Below are 17,351 nucleotides of genomic sequence, written 5' to 3'. Positions count from 1 at the left end.
CAGTTCCTACAGCCCCTGAGGGATCAAGCCCAGGGCCCAAGGGGGCCCCAGCACCCAGGGGACACCCTCGGCCACAAGCACCTGGCACAGGCATTGCCCTCCTGGCCAGGGGACAGCCCACCCAAACAGCCCCTGGCAAGGAATCAGCCTTCCAGCTGCAGGGCACAAGGACACTGCAAGCACAGACAGGAGCACCCTCAGCACCAGCAAGTCCAGCCCTTGATGGACACGGATTCTTAGCGGTCTCACAGCTCCCATTCCACCAGGGACCCACCACACTGCAGCCCTTGGGAACATCCAGGGTGGCTCTGGATCCAGAGGAGACCTTTCCTGATGGACACAGGGGCCTCTCCATCCACTCGGGAATCTTACACCTAAAGGTGTTAGGGAATATTTTAATAATTAAGGCATTAAGTCGGATAGATGAGTGGGCGTGTTTTATTCAGCCACTATTAGAAGATGTGGGGGATGGGTTTGAAATGCAGGAATTTTTATTTGCTCACAATTGTGATTGTAATTTACTGGGAAGGGATTTGATGGCTAAATTGGGAATTCAGATTAATGTTGCAAAAGGTGATACAGAGGCTGGTTCTGTTGAACCTCTGTGTCAAATGTCTGGCAGAGCCTAGGCTGAAGTGAACCCACAAGTGTGGGCAGCCCCAGGGAAATTGGCAAAATTAGATATGGAGCCTCTCCAAATTTCCCTCAAGCCACCAGGACAAGAGGTGTCGAAAAGCAATCCCCTGTTCCAAGGGAGGGAAGGAAGGGCTCACAGCCTGTCTGGGAGTCCTGCTCAAGGCACGGCTTGGGGAGCCAGGGATGGCTCCCTAGAATGCTCCTATCCTGCCAAACAAGAAATCCAATGGAATCCACAGAATGCTGCAGGACCCAAGAAGAAGAAATGAGATGATGAAACCGAGGCACCCCACACTCTCAGATCCTTACACCAGCCTGAACCAGGTGCCCTCCTCACACTGCTGCCATTCACAACTTGATGCAAAAGATGCTTTCTGGGGATCTGCCCACTCCCAGAGGATGCAAACAGAATTCTGCCTTGGGCTAGCAACAAGAGGTAGAAGGGAAAATGCTCAAGACATGGACGGTCCTTCTGCAGGGACCCATGGAAGCACCGGCCTGATTGGGGCAAGCCTTGCAGGAAATATCAAAGGAATTGACCTCACCCCCAGGGACTGGCTTAATGCAGGATGTGGATGACTTGATCCAGTCAGGAGGACAAGGAGAAGAGGCAGAGGAAGCCTCTGTGAAATGGCTTCATTTTCAGGCTAAAAGGCAGCTTTCTGTACCTGGAAAAAAAGAAAGGGAAATGGTAGAGAAAATTTTTAAATATTTGAGACCTATTTTGACTGAAGCTTTGTCATGTATTGACCCTGAGAGGTTTCAGGGAATCTCAGAAATAATGTTACCCAGGACTAAAATGGAGCTGCAGCAATTCTTATGATTAACAGGGAATTGCAGGAGATGGACTGAGGATTGTCTTTTCTAGGCAGAAAATTGTGTGACTTCTTTAGCCCCAGATAGTCTCAATGTTATCGAGTGGACAAAAGAAAGAAAACAAAACTTAACAAAATGAAAAAAATAAAATGATTGATGCCCCAGCCATGGCTCTTCCAGACTCAGAAATCTGAATTGGAAGGGAATATTAAACAGGCCACCCCTGAGCCTGCACTGAAGGCAACGCAGCAGCAGCCAGGGCTCCCCAGCGGGGGAAGCCCCTGGGCCTGCCCACAGATCCTCTGCTCAAATCCTCGGCCTGGCCACCCTCCTTTGCCATCTCCAGCCACTGCGGGACAATCCTTGCTCTCACTCTTGCAGCTTCAGCCCTTTCTGTGCCTGCCCTCGCCACAGCTGCTGGGGAAGGCACCGGGACAATTCCACTCTGCCTCTCAATTACACTCACACTCTGCCCTGCCTGGGATTAGCTGCTGGCAAAATAGACCAACTTTAAAATGGCTTAAAAACTTATTTCTCTGGTCACACTAGGTTTGTCTTTGCCTTGGGGAAAGGAATTTTAATGTTTCTTTTCCGCCACTCAGCAGAGATGTGTTTAACATCTCAACAGACTGCATAAAGGTAACAATTGAAATTTTAAATCAGCTGGGAATGGGAGGATATAAGGTGTCTAAAGAAAAGGCACAAATTGCCCAACAGACTGTGATTTACCTGGGGTGTGAAATCTCACAAGGACAATGTAAGCTGGGTACTAATCGTATTCAAGCCATTTGTGCCATTCCAGAACCCCAGAACCTACATGAGCTGTGAGTTTTCCTTGGGATGACAGAGTGGTACCACCTATGGATCATGGACTATGGACTAATTGCAGAGCCCCTGTATGAAGCCCAGAAGACACAACCGCTTACCTGGGGCAAACCACAGAAGGAGACCTTCCTCAGACTGAAGGAGGCATTGACAACAGCTCCGGTGTTAGGATTGTCTGATTTTATTCAAAGATTTTCAGCTGTTTGTGCATGAAAGATCACACCCAGCACTGGGAGTGCTGACCCAACATTTGGGAAGCTGGAAAAGGCTGGTAGGCTGCTTTTCCAAACAACTTGACAACGTGAGTGCCGGATGGCCTTCATGCCTGCGGGCAGTTGCAGCCACTGTGATGCTGATCCAAGAAGCCAGGAAACTCACGATGGGTAGACACACAGATGTCTATGTGCCACACATGGTGACCACTGTTTTAGAACAAAAGGGGGGGCATTGGCTATCTCCAAGCAGGATGATGAAATTCCAGTTAATCCCAACTGTGCAGGATGATGTCACACTAAAGACAGCTAACCTTTTGAATCCAGCATTCTTCCTTACTAGCAAACACATCTGCCCAACGAGCAGAACTGGTTGCTTTAACCAGGGCATTAGAGATGAGTGAAGGGAACAAAGTAAATATCTGAACTGATTCAAAACATGCTTTTGGAGTGGTGCATGTACACAGGGCACTGTGGAAAGAAAGAGGACTGCTGTCTTCTCAAGGCACACACATTAAACATCAAGATGCAGTCCTGCAATTAATAAAAGCAGTATAAAAGCCTGAGCAAGTAGCAATCATGCACTGCAAAGCTCACCAATCAGGAAGCTCCAAAATTCATGAGGGAAATGGGAAAGCAGACTGGACAGCCCGACAAGCTGCTCGAGAAGTACAAACTGCAATGGCATTGATACCTTTAAAAACTAATGTATCTCAATTCAATTTACCCCCAGAACCAAAATGTTCAATAAAAGATGTGAAATTGGGATGCTCACTGAATGCACAGAAGAATTCAGAAGGGTGGTATGTGACTACACAGGGACAAGTAGTGGTACCCCCCTCAATAATGAGAGAAGTTCTACAAATTAAACATAACAAATGTCATTGGAGTGCAGAGGCACTGGTGAAATTGTTAAAACAAAGTTTAATTTCAGTACAGATGTCAACAATGGCAAAATCAGTAATGTCAAAATGTGAAATTTGCTTAAAGAACAATCCAGTGGCTAGACGACAGGCACAATTAGGGAAAATTTGGGTAGGAGTAGAACCAGGAGATTATTGGCAAGTAGATTTTGTAGAATTACCAAGAACACGAGAATACAAATATCTATTGGTAGGGCTTGACACATTTTCAGGATGGCCAGAAGCTCTTCCCTGTTGCACAAATCAAGCAAAAGAGACAGTCAAGTGGTTACTGCAAGAAATCATTCCAAGATTTGGGGTGCCTCTAGGAATATCATCAGATAGGGGCCCACATTTCACAGCCACAGTAGTGAGGGAGGTGAGTAGGTTACTGGGAATAGCTTGGCATCTCCATACACCATGGAGACCCCAATCCAGTGGACAGGTAGAGAGGATGAATCAGACATTGAAGAGGCAGATCAGCAAAATATGCCAAGAGGCTAAATTGCAGCAGCCACAAGCTTTACCAATAGCACTGCTGAGGATTTGGATAAAGCCTAGAAGCGGGATGTCAGTCAGTCCTTATGAGATATTGGATGGGAAACCATATGAATCCCCTGAACCTAATCCAAATGTACATGTTACAGGGAAGCAAGAGGTGTAGAATTATGTTCTGTCTCTTGGAAAAGCTTGAGCTCGACTTCAGAGCACCCTTGTGTGGAATAGGCCGCTGACTCTTGAGAATCCAGTTCATGACATCCCCCCGGGAGATGAAGTGTACGTTAAAAGCTGGAAGGAAGAACCATTAAAAGAAAGGTGGAATGGACCCTATCAGGTACTGTTAACTACCTTGACAGCAGTCAAAGGAGCTGGACTGGATCCCTGCATACATTACACCAGGGTGAAGAAGGTTTCCCCTGCACTGTGGACTCCACAAACTGTGGGGCCAACAAAGCTGCAGATAAAGTGGGTTTGATTGTTTCAAATGTCTAGGCTGCCAGTGACTGTAATGGTGATTTTTTTATGGCCTTCACTGCCATCAGTTGGAATCACTGTTAGCTTGGGATGTGAAATACAAAAGGATCAGCTGACAACTCTTCATTTGAGAATGAAGAGGGATGTGGGGGTGCAGCCAGAAACACAAGTGATAAAAGTCTCTAATACTATTCAGACAGAAAATGGGATGATTAGATTAATTAAAGATTTTGCCAACATGCAAAACAGCAGCAAAATAACTGCCTGTCTGCCAATACCAAAGGCAGCAGGAGACCCAATAAATTGGGGAATTATAACATCAAAATTCCCTGAAATACAAAAGAATAAAAATGAAAATGTGAGCTGTGTATTGCAAATAGATTACGAGTACCCAAATAAGACAGTGTTTGAAAATGCTGTGAAGCCAAAGTATTCATCTACATGGGATTGTCATGAAAATGGAGGAAAGTATGAACCAAAACTAGGCTGGGATGGGGGATTAGGGAATTATGGATGGTGTTATGAAAAGATAGCAAAGGTCATTAAAGAAAAGATTTCAGTATCAAAGTGGAAGTGTGAAGGACAGGAAGGAAAAGATCGGGCTGAAGCTTGGGACAGTGCATGGTCAGTGAGTGTGCTTCAGAAATTCCAATCTATGGCAGATAGCCCTTGGTGCATTAAGAGGGAAGGCTCTGAAAATGAAACAGATCCAGGGGTATGGAACACTGAAACCAGTAGTAGAATGGAGGCAGACAAAGTGAATTGGTGGGTATGGAACAAAACTTAGGACTGTACTTATAAAATAAAACAAATACTTATAATAAAATACATTTATTATAAAATAAAACAAATACTTATAAATAAAACAAATGCCACCACTAGTGGTAGCTCTGCAAATTGGATGTGCCTGCAGAGGAATCAAACATAAACAAGGGGAAATAAATGACAAGATAGGACAAGTGATCCAAAAGGTAATATGGAGCACAAGTACAATTCAGAGTCCAGGCCAATTTGGATGGGCAGCAAGCGATGGCACCTGGACAACACATTTGCCTGTAGGTGAAAAAGTAAAAGAGATTACTTTAGGCCTCCCCACCTTATGCCCAACTTGGAAAAGGTCCCCATTCAAGGAAGAGCATGAACTTCTGCAAATAAGGAGAAGATAAGAATTTCAGGAAAACAAAGCTGAAGATGAAGAAAGATGGCAGGAAACCTCCAGCAGTGTAAAATTTGAGTGGGCGCTGGAATCCTTGTTTGGTCCAATAGCAAATTATAACAACAGAAAGATGTTGTACAAACTTACAGGTCAGGTAGAAAGATTGGCAAGAGTTACCAAAGAGGAATTTAGAGAGCAAAATGTACAATTACAAGCCACGACTAAAATGACCCTGCAAAACAGATTGGCTTTAGATATGTTATTGTTGAAAGAACACGGAGTATGCGGGTACCTAAAAGGACAAATTGATCACTTGTTGCTATATTTTATATATTAGTAAAGGCCTGTATGCACAAACCAGCCTTTGAAATAAGTCATGATATTAAGAGCTAAAGTCCTTGAAACCTTCATGCTGAAGAGAGAGTAAAGCAAAACAATATCCCTGTGTGTAAGAGAAAAAATGTAAACTGTGTGTGTTAGCCAATAGTAACTTGCTCTGCCTGCAGACCCTGTAGAACCCTATAAAAGTGTGCTAAAGATAGAAATAAAGTGGCATTCACAATTACTTCTGTGAAGACTGGTGAAGAGCTGGCGGTCTCTCAATAATCACTGCTGCATCCACATCCCAAATGGAACTGCAGATGTAGAACACAACATTAGCCCATTAAAACAAATAGAACATGAAGCACAGAAAGAGAGGGAAGATCTAACAACAAGTTGATTAGATAAAATTTTTGAAGGGTTGGGATGGAATGTGAGCTCCTGGATCAAATCTATTCTTGAGAGTCTGATAATCCTACTAATTGTGTTCTTAGCAATCTGGTTAATCTGTGCAGTTCTGAAAGGAGAGATAAAGAAAAGAGTATCCTGGAACCAGAAGATAATAAAGGCACTGACACAGGACAGAGATCCACATCCACATTTGTCATCTCCAAGTCCTCCATAGTGTAACAACGCTTACGACAACTGTGGATTCCAAGATGAACATCAAGTATAAACTCAGAAAAAGGACTGTATATAGTGAAAGCATTACACTTATTATAGTAAAGTGAAATACTTTCAAAGGGGGGAAATATGTTACTATGGGGTTAAATGTTTCTGAAAATGTTTCTTAAAATCATGTAGAGGTAGGCCACAAGCATGCTTGGTATTAGGGATGGTCTAGCAAGCTGAAATGTTTACGGTAACGGGAACTGGTACTTGGGGTCTCCAAGATACCCACCCAGAGATAAGATTCGGACATGTTCGTGCAAGGATGAGCTAACTCTCATGAAGCAATATGGACAAAGTTAATGAAGCAATATTAATGAAACAATATTGATACGGTTGTTACAGTGATTACTGCTACAGCTGAAATTGTAGAAATATGTGCACTTTGGACAAAGACAACGGAACTAGATTTGGGTTGCTGATACCTCTAGTTCACCCACGCTTCAATAAAACACCTGCATACAGTCAATCTACAATTATGTGTTTTCCTGAATGCTAACGAAGACAGATCAAAAACTTCCAAAACACCAAAAATCTGATATCCCCCCAAAATACAAAGATTCTGCCCCCACAAAAAAACAAAACACCAACGTTTAGACCAATAAAGCTCAGAAACACCAAGATTCAGCTCCGTGAAAATCGTCCATCTCCCTGCCCGGGCACTCGCTGCATGGGGGGGTGAGGGGGGCAATGAGGCCGGGCCGGAGCAGGGGGTGCCTGAGAGAGGCCCCGAGCCCGGGGGAAGCCCCTGCAGAGCCATGCAAGTGGCTCCTGGCCGGACTCGGGGATCCCCCTGGCGATCCCCGCTGGAGCAGCCTGCTCCTGAGGGACTCTGGCCCCTGCCAGGGACCCCAGGCTGCAGCAGGACAAGGATTCCTGTCCCTCAGGGGGAGGCACTGACATGACCTGACTGTGACCCCCATCCCTGTGCCTCTGGGCGGGGAGGGGGACGGAGAGGGGCACAAAGTTAAGCCCGGGAAGGAGGGAGAGCTGGGGGAAAGATGGATTTCCGGAGGAATTACTTTGCTTCTCGTTTTCTTGTTCTGACATGATGGATAATAAATTCAATTAATTTCCCCAAGTCAGGTGTGCTGTGCCCGTGACCAAGGATTGAACTGTCCCCACCCTCATCCAGACCCCCGAGCCTTTCCTTGTGTGTTCTGCTCCCCGCCCAGGGCAGGAAGGAGAGTCACAGAGTTTTGGCCTCGCTCCGGCATAGCCCTGTTCCATCCCGGACTCACCCCCAGCTCGCAGCGCCCTCAGCTCCCGGGCACCCCGAGCTCCCGGCGCTTCAGCGCAGCGGCGCTTCCTTGGCCTCCTGCCCGGGCCGGGCCCAGCGCCGGGGCCGCTCCTCAGCCCAGGCTGCCGAGAAATGGCGGAGCTCAGCCCAAGGCAGGCGAGTCCGTGCCGTGTGCAGAGCCCGCCGCTGGCTGCGATTGGCTGCTTCTGCCGTCACTCGTGGCTCTGGCGCGCGCTGATTGGGCAGAGCGGGGACAAGCCCGGCCCCGCTGGCGCCCCCAGGGCGGCCGTGGGGCAGGAGAGCCGCCATTGCCGGAGCGTCTGTGCGGGCCCGGCAGCGGCGGCAGCAGCGGCCGGAGCCCGGTGAGGCGGCGGCGGAGCTCGGAGGCGGCCCCAGCGCAGCGTCCCGGGCACAGCGCAGCCACCTCCGGCCTCCCGACACGAAGCGGGACGAGCCAGCGCTGCTCCGCCACCGCCTCCTGCCGAGGCCCCAGCGGCAAGGAGACCGCGGGCAGCCGCTCCCGCAGCGCCCTCAGCCCAGGGCCAACACGGGCCGGCCACGGCACAAGCCACCCGCCACAGCCCCCTGCCGCCCCCTCCCGGGCCCGCAGCGAGCCCCGAGCCCCCGCAGAACCGAGCGCGGCTCCCACCTGCGATGGCTGGGGCCGCCTCCGAGCTCCGCCGCCGCCTCACCGGTTGTTATAAAAGAAATTACAATTTTGACAACTAGGTCCCTTGGGTTAATGGCAGTTTAATTAAAAATGAATACAATTTAGTAAATTGAATAGTAATTTTGGGTAATAAAAGAATACAGCTTAGTAAAAAAATATCATTTAGGAAAAAATTACAATTTATATCTATCATTTGCCAGGAATTAAGTATGATTAAAGCATAAGCAAAACCGACCGGGGTACGGGTTCCTCACCCTGCCTCATGTACAGAGCAAATCACTTCAAGCTAAACTGATATAGTGTATGCTTATACATATTCATTAATGCTTCCTGTAAATTTCCTCCTATTTCAAATTTTTCTGACTTTATGTCACTTTCCATCACAGCACATGCTTCACTTGTTGTTAGGGGGTCTTCAGTCTTCTTTTGGGGGTCTTTTGGCGATTGCTTCTCCTCTTCCTCATTGTCCTTTGGATAACCTTACAGGTTTGTGTGTGCGTACTAAGCTTGTGTTATGTTACTCTACTAATTAGTCTGATATTTACTGGTTTTTAGGCCCAATGCCTAAAGTTGTTCTAATTTTGTACATCTCAAGGCCATTTTGGTCATGAGACATCATTTATCTTCTAAACTACATCCTGTACCTTCCTCAAGGCCCCTTGGGCTGCAGCCAAGGGCCGAGGTGCCGCTCTTCTTGGTAGCAAAGTTTATACCCTGGGGTCTGGTCACTGACACGTTTGGTCTCACTGCTACCCTTGGCCTCATAAGGTTCCTATGAGCCACTTCAACTCTGCTTGTTTCAAGGATGGCACAGATTTCACAGCACTGTCTTATCTCTCTCTCTCTTAGTCAGTTATTTTTTTTTCTTTTAATTTAAACTACTAAAGCTTCAGAGATGTGCCAACTACAATAAAAGTTACTTTTTACACAATTTCAGTTAGTAATTTATTAATAAAGCTTTAATTAACAGGGGGTTCTTTTAGCACAATTTTTGCTGTTAAATAAATAAAACATTTAGTCAAAACCATTTATATTGACTATACAAAATATTGGAAAACAAACATATTTTAAAAATACGGAAATTTAAGTTTCTGTGAAAAAAAAAACTGCTACATGTTTTTAACACTTATAATGCACATAACACAACTGTAACACACTATTTAGATACTATATATTAATAAAATGTGTTTGTGCTTCACAGACTCTAAGCAAGGCAGAATTTGTCTTTTGAATGTCTAAATATAATAAACCAAACCAAATTAATGCCGGGTTGTAACAAATGGTCAGTTGTGTTATATGTTAGAGTTCACTTGGCACAGCCAGCACTGCACACTTTTCCAGTTAAATGGGATTTAGGTAGTGCTGCTGTTTCTATTTCCAGCAAAATATCTTTAGATGAAGGAACAGTTTTACCTCTTTTTTTTTTTTCTCCTACTTTTTAGTTTGTAAAGGATACAACAGATAACTCTCACTTTCTTGTGTTTTAGTAATGAATTTATCTTTCCCCCCACCCGGGGAAGCTACAGGGTAGCATAGTCGCTCTCTTCTTGATAAAAAGGTTCTTTTGAATTTACATACTGATTTAAAGCTTAACAAATCCAATCTTTAAACGATCCAAACTTTGGCCAATTCAAATTATATTTTCGGATCATTTTCTTTGTCTATTTAAACATACAATAATTAATCATTTTGTGCTTGTTTTTCCTCTCCGGGATTCCCATGTATTCCCATGTATTCCATGTATTCCCCTAGATTGGAGTTCCTGGGTTTTGGCATCGAATTGTTATAAATGACTTTCAAATTTCCAAATAATCAATCTAATTAATTGATAATATACTTTAATAAATTGGATACAAAATAATAAAAGAATACAATTTAGTAAAAGAATACAATTTAGTAAGAAAGATAAAATTTAGTAGATATATTCAGATATATATTTATATATACATATGTGTGAATATAATTGGCCAGTGGTTACAAATGGTTAAGGCATAAGCAAAACCGACCCGGGGTACGGAGGGGGTTCCCCACCCTGCCTCACGTACAGAACAAAGCACTTCAAGCTAACCTTATATACTGTATGCTTATATATATTCATTTATGTTTCCCATATGTTTTCTCCTATTTCCGATTTTGCTGACTTTAGGTCACTTTTCATCACGGCACATGCTTCACTTGTTGTTAGGGGGTCTTCAGTTTTCTTTTGGGGGTCTTTTGGTGAAGGCTTCTCCTCTTCCTCATTGTCCTTTGGATAACCTTACAGGTTTGCATGTGCGTACTAAGCGTTTTGTTAGGTTACTCTACTAATTAATCTGATATTTACTGGTTTTTAGGCCCAATGCTTAAAGTCGTTCTAATTTTGTCCGTCTCAATGCAGTTTTGGTCTTGAAACATCACTTATCTTCTAAACTACATCCTGTACCTTAATTTTAATTTTAATGCAAAGGGGTACATCTGCCTTATAACACTGATTCTTTTGGTTGCTTCTAATAGTAATTTTCCAAATAGTTACAATTTAGTCAGCACAAATCAATTCCATTTATTACACTTCCTCCCGGGCCCGCAGCGAGCCCCGAGCCCCCGCAGAACCGAGCGCGGCTCCCACCTGCGATGGCCGGGGCCGCCTCCGAGCTCCGCCGCCGCCTCACCGGGCTCCGGCCGCTGCTGCCGCCGCTGCCGGGCCCGCACAGACGCTCCGGCAATGGCGGCTCTCCTGCCCCACGGCCGCCCTGGGGGCGCCAGCGGGGCCGGGCTTGTCCCCGCTCTGCCCAATCAGCGCGCGCCAGAGCCACGAGTGACGGCAGAAGCAGCCAATCGCAGCCAGCGGCGGGCTCTGCACACGGCACGGACTTTCCTCCCTTGGGCTGAGCTCCGCCATTTCTCGTTCGCCTGGGCTGAGGAGCGGCCCCGGCGCTGGGCCCGGCCCGGGCAGGAGGCCAAGGAAGCGCCGCTGCGCTGAAGCGCCGGGAGCTCGGGGTGCCCGGGAGCTGAGGGCGCTGCGAGCTGGGGGTGAGTCCGGGATGGAGCAGGGCATGCCGGAGCGAGGCCAAAACTCTGTGACTCTCCTTCCTGTCCCGAGCGGGGAGCAGAACACACAAGGAAAGGCTCGGGGGTCTGGATGAGGGTGGGGACAGTTCAATCCTTGGTCACGGGCACAGCACACCTGACTTGGGGAAATTATTTGAATTTGTTTTCAAACGTGTCAGAGCAAGAAAATGAGAAGTAAAGTAATTCCTCCGGAAATCCATCTTCCCCCCAGCTGTTCCTCCTTCCCGGGCTTAACTTTGTGCCCCTCTCCGTCCCCCTCCCCGCCCAGAGGCACAGGGATGGGGGTCACAGTCAGGTCATGTCAGTGCCTCCCCCTGAGGGACAGGAATCCTTGTCCTGCTGCAGCCTGGGGTCCCTGCCAGGGGCCAGAGTCCCTCAGGAGCAGGCTGCTCCAGCGGGGATCGCCAGGGGGATCCCCGAGTCCGGCCAGGAGCCACTTGCATGGCTCTGCAGGGGCTTCCCCCGGGCTCGGGGCCTCTCTCAGGCACCCCCTGCTCCGGCCCGGCCTCATTGCCCACCTCACCCCCCCATGCAGCGAGTGCCCGGGCAGGGAGATCCACGATCTTCACGGGGCTGAATCTTGGTGTTTCTGAGTGTTATTGGGCTGAATGTTGGTGTTTTGTTTTTTTGTGGGGGCTGAATCTTTCTATGTTGGGGGGGATATCAGATTTTTGGTGTTTTGGAAGTTTTTGATCTGTTTGGAGGATTTTTTGGGCTGAATCTTGGTGTCCTGGAGGTCCTTCCAGACACTAGATGCCCAATGACTTCCTGAGATGAACTTGGGAAAGGAAAAACCCTCAGCCCAAGGCTTTTTCCTTTCTTTTTTTCCCCCAAACCAGGATTTTTCATTCCCAAGCTGTGGTCAGATGGAGGAGGAGGAGGAAAAGCCCTGGAGATCTCACACAAGGAGAGGCTGCAAACCCAGCCCAGGGAGCTGTGAGGAGGAAAGATCCTCCCTGTGCCGGGAAGGTGGTCGGAGATCCAGCCGGAGCTCAGAGCAGGGGGTGAAGCCCCACAGGTGTTTGGAATGTGGGAAAGATTTCAGCCGCAGCTCCAGCCTGCTCCGGCACCAGGTGATCCACACTGGGGAAAAGCCCTACGAGTGTGGGGAATGTGGGAAGAGCTTCAACCAGAGCTCCAACCTGAGGGCACACCAGGTGATCCACAGTGGGGAAAGACCCTATGAGTGTGGGAAATGTGGGAAGAGCTTCAGAGATACCTCTGACCTGATGAAACACCAGGTGATCCACACAGGGGAACGGCCCTACACCTGCTTGGAATGTGGGAAGAGCTTTGGGTGGAGTTCCAATCTGAGGAAACACCAGCGCATCCACACCAGGGAGAGGCCCTACAAGTGTCCCAAGTGCGGGAAGAGTTTTCGGACCAGCTCTGATGTCCTCCTACATGAGCGGATTCACACAGAGGAGAGGCCCTTCCGCTGCCCCGACTGCGGGAAGGGCTTCAAGCACAGTTCCCACCTCACTGTCCACCAGCGCATCCACAGTGGGGAGAGGCCCTACGAGTGTCCCCAGTGTGGGAAGAGCTTCTCACAGAGATCTGACTTGACCAAACACCAACGGAGGCACCAGTAAGGGAAGCCCTGCGAGTGCCCCGAGTGCGGGAAGAGCTTCGTGCGCTGCTCCAGCTCCATCCCCCATGGGAGGATCGGTGTTGGATGATCCCCAGTGACCCCCGTTGGGCAGAGCCCTGGTGATCCGTGCTCCTGGTGATCGGTGTTGGGAAGACACCTGGCTGGGAGGCTCCACATCTTCCTGGCTTCCTGTGGGCACCTGGATGAACACCTGGGCAGGAACAACATTGGGACACAGACCAACAATGGGAATTCCTTGTGGGGAGTGGATTTGTTGACTTTCAATCCCAGAAAATCTTTTGCATTCAATCCACCTATCTTCTGGTGGCATCAAGGAGGTCTTGGAGGTCTTGTCCAACCTCAGTGATTCCACAATTTTCATTTCCTATTGCCCAGAGGTGTCTTCCACAGCCAGATGTTGATGAAATGGGTCAAAGACCAAGGTTTTGGAGACAGTGGTCTGGAAAGCCTTCCAAAAAATGTTGTTCCCTTCCACCCAAGCACAGGGATCCTCAGCTGGCAGAAATCCTTTCAATATGGCCTGATGGGCTTTTCATTTTTCTTTATTCCTTCAAAATATCCAACTTTGGGGTGAAAATAATGACATTGAACTAAGACATGGGTGAGGACATTGAGACACATAGACATGGTGGGACATGGACAGTGATGTGGGGACACATGGACAGGGACATGGACATTCATGGGGACATGGGGGGACACAGGCATAGATGGAGACATGGGGGACAATGCCAGGGATGGAAACATCGTGGGGACACAGCCATGGGTGAGGACATGGTGGGCCATGGCCAGTGACATGTGGGGACATGGCTGTGGCCACTGCCATGGGGGGAACTTGCAGGGGCTGTGGGGGATGCTGGGTTTGAGGGAGTTGAGGGTTCCTGGCAGGGACTTGGGGCTTGCTGAGGGCTTTGGGGAGCCCAGGCCGAGCGGTTGTGGCTGCGCTGGGAGCCCCTGGCGGAGGTTCTGGGGCAGCTGCTCAAGGACCCCCTGGCCTGGAGCCCCAGCTGGGCATTGGGCTCCTGGAAGGGAATGAACATCCTTGTGCCCAGGAGGGAAATCCCAGCACCTCCAGGGTGTGGGGGGCAGCTGAGAGGCCACAGCGGGGAGGGGAAAGCCAGACAGAGCTGTCCTCCTCCAGAACTGCACCCCAAAAATCCCCAAACTCAGGAATTGCTCCCAGGAGAAAGCTGCCAGCATCTGCTTGAATTGAGTGAAAGGGGGGATAAGAGAGGTGGGGTGGTGGATTGGTTGGCAGTGGGGCAGGGGTGGAGGAGCAGGGGAAAAGAGGGGCATGGGAGCCCCATATTGGGTTTGGATGAGTCTCGCTCTTCCTTCATCCCGCCTCCTTCTCCTCTCTGGCCCTTTTTCTCTTCCTCCATCTCTTCTCCTGTTCACCCCCGGCCCAGTGCCCACCCTTGGACCCCCTTTTTTCCAATTCCTTCAGGCCCCACGGGAGGAGCCAGGATAGAGCCGGGGCAGGTTGGGCTGTGGCAGCGCTGGGCTCTTGGCATGGTCCAGGTACTACCCATTCACCCCCTCCCTAAATTTCCCTGGCAGCTTCAGGGGTCCCAGTGCTTTTTAGGGTTTGCTGGGTGCCATGCTGGAGTTTGGTGTCTCCCAAGGAGTCCCCAGAACAGGGTGACACATGGGGGGGACACACGGGGGTCCTGATCCATCACTGCACAGGGTCTGTCCCTGCCAGGGTCCCCCCACGGGGTCTCCCCATGTCCCTCCCCACTGCCCCCCATAAATGGGAGAGGGGCGAACTGGGAAGCTTTGCTGGGAACACTGGGAACAGCCGGGCGGGGGCAGAGTGACAGTGGGGCTGGGGGGACACACGACCCCTCCAAAATCAGGGTGGGGATGGAGCGGGGGGTCCCAGCCAGGCCTGAGGCCACGTGGAGGGGCTGCGACCGCCAGCAGCTCAGGAGCTCTGTGGGCAGAGAAAAGGGAGTGACACCGGGCTGGGGGTCATGGGGAAGCACACACGCTCCAGGGGAGGGGAGACATGACCTCCGGGACACCCCCTTACCTTCTTGTACAGGTAGAAGCCAATTTCCAGCACCAGGAAGACAAAGCCCAACAAGGAGCCCCCGATCCCTGTCAGCATCTTGCTGCGGGTAGAGTCTGGCGGCATCTCTGGGGGGTCTGCAGAGGTCAGGATCTCCCCCAAAAACTGTCTCAGACACCCCAAGCCCTTCCAAGCACCCTTCCACTCTCGTCCACCCCACCCAGGACCTCTGAAACCTCCTCCCAGTCCCTTCCCAGCCTCCCCAGGACCACGAAAGAACCTTCTGTCCCTATCAGGATCCCACAGCCCCCTCCCAGTTGCCCCCCACTGCCCCAGGACCCCCAAACCCTCTCCCAGTCTTTTCCCAGCCCCACCCGGACTCTCAGTCTCTTCCCAGCACAATGAACCTCATCCCAACCCCTGCTTTCCAATGCCCAGTCTCCTTCCAGCCTTTCCAGGCTCACTCAAATCCCTCCCAGTGACACCCAGCACCCCTAAACTCCCTCCCAGTTTCCACCAGGACCCCCAGAACCCCATCCCACCCTCCCCAACGTCCTTTAATCCCTTTCTCAGCCATTCTTGACTCTCAAACCCCTTCCCCAGTTTAAACCAGTCTATCTCAAACTCCCTCCCAGGTACTCCCAGCACACCCCAATCCCCCTCTGGGCCCCCCAGTGCCTCCCCCGCTGCCCCCGGTGCTGTGGGGGCCGGGCCGTGCCCCAGTGCCGGCTCAGGGGGTGCTCCAGGCTGACGTGCTCCACCTGGCAGCTGGAGCTGAGCCCGCATTGCCGGGGCCGGTTTCCAGCAGCACCAGGAGCAAAAAACACAGAATACAAGTGTACAGCAATTTACATATGGGGAGGGTCCAGGTGTGGATACAAAACTTCAACCAGTGAGGGATATCCTGGGGAGGGGAATAGGACACATGGACCAATGGGGTGCTGTGGATTAGGGGATTTCCAAAGGGGACGTCCAAGCAGGGGGTTGGCATAAGGCAGGATTGACAGGGAACATTTGGGAACAAGGGGCAGGGTGGAAAAGATTGATAGGGAAGGTGCTGGAAAAAGGGGTTGGGATACAATGATGGGCAGGGCAGGGGAGGAGATAACTTTGGGTTAAACCAACAAAGCAGGGGGGTAACAGAACAAACCAATTATACAAACAGCTTCAAACTTTAAATTAAACAAAAACACAGCACAACATCTCCCCTTTTCTGTTTAAAAGGCAGAGCTGTGGTTTTGGGGGATCCATTCTCATTTTGGATACACGTCTCCCCAGCAGGGCTGGTCACTTGGCACTTCTCCCTGATTGACCTCTGCAGTGGGAGAGCCCTGGGAGGGCTCGCTGAGCCTTGTCCTGCGGGGCCAGGCCGGTCCCTGGCTCGGCTGCAGGGGGGTCCCAGGGTGTGAGGATGGAGGGTTTGGGAGGGTTCCAGTCCTGGATACAGGGGTGCACGGGGGTCCTGCTGCAGCGGAATGGGAGTTCAGGGGGGTCCCTTCCTATGTTCTGGGGTTCAAGGGGTCCCGGTGTCTGAAAATGGAGGTTCAGGGGGGTCCCTGTGCCCAGAAATGGGGGTTCTGGGAGGTTTCCGTTCCCGAGAATGGGGGTTCAGGGGATTCCAGGTTCCAGATAAGGGGGTGCAGGGGTTTTTGGGGCTGGGAAGGGGGTACCAGGGGGTCCTGGTGTCCCGAAATGAACGTTCAAGGGGGTCTCTGTGCCCAGGAAGGGGGGTTTGCCCGGAAATGGAAGTGCAGGGGTTCCCCATTCCCAGTGTAATAAATAGAATTGATTCGTGCTACTTAAATTGTAACTGTTACTAAAGTTATCATTAGAAACTATCAAGAATCAGTGTTATAAAGCAGATGTACTCCTTTGCAGATGTTACATATCAAAATTAAGGTACAGGATGTAGTTTAGAAGATAAGTGGTGTCTCAAGACCAAAATGGCCTTGAGATGGACCAAAATTATAATGAATCTAGGCATTGGGCCTAAAGATTAGTAAATATAAGGCTAATTAGTAGACTAACATAACACAATGCTTAGGAATGCAACACGTGCAAACCTGTAAGGTTATCCAAAGGACAATGAGGAAGAGGAGAAGCCTTCGCCAAAAGACCCCCAAAAGAAGACTGAAGACCCCCTAACAACAAGTGAAGAAAGGTGACGTAAAGTCAGCAAAATCAGAAATAGGAGGAAACTTATGGGAAACATGAATGAATATTTATAAACATACAGTATATAAGTTTAGCTTGAAGTG

General features: G+C 49.5%; 2 pseudogenes; one reads left to right on the top strand and one right to left on the bottom strand.

Annotated features, from left to right (window-relative positions):
- The window catches only part of LOC131588515 (zinc finger protein 850-like), a 136,987-nt pseudogene extending 123,918 nt beyond the window's left edge, over positions 1-13,069 (top strand).
- LOC131588506 (zinc finger protein 850-like) overlaps positions 1-17,351 on the bottom strand; it is a 398,523-nt pseudogene that overhangs the window by 74,790 nt on the left and 306,382 nt on the right.

The sequence above is a fragment of the Poecile atricapillus genome, chromosome 26 (genome assembly GCF_030490865.1).
Source record: "Poecile atricapillus isolate bPoeAtr1 chromosome 26, bPoeAtr1.hap1, whole genome shotgun sequence".
In the NCBI taxonomy this organism is placed as follows: Eukaryota; Metazoa; Chordata; class Aves; order Passeriformes; family Paridae; genus Poecile; species Poecile atricapillus.
This window is presented reverse-complemented; position numbering and strand designations above follow the sequence as displayed.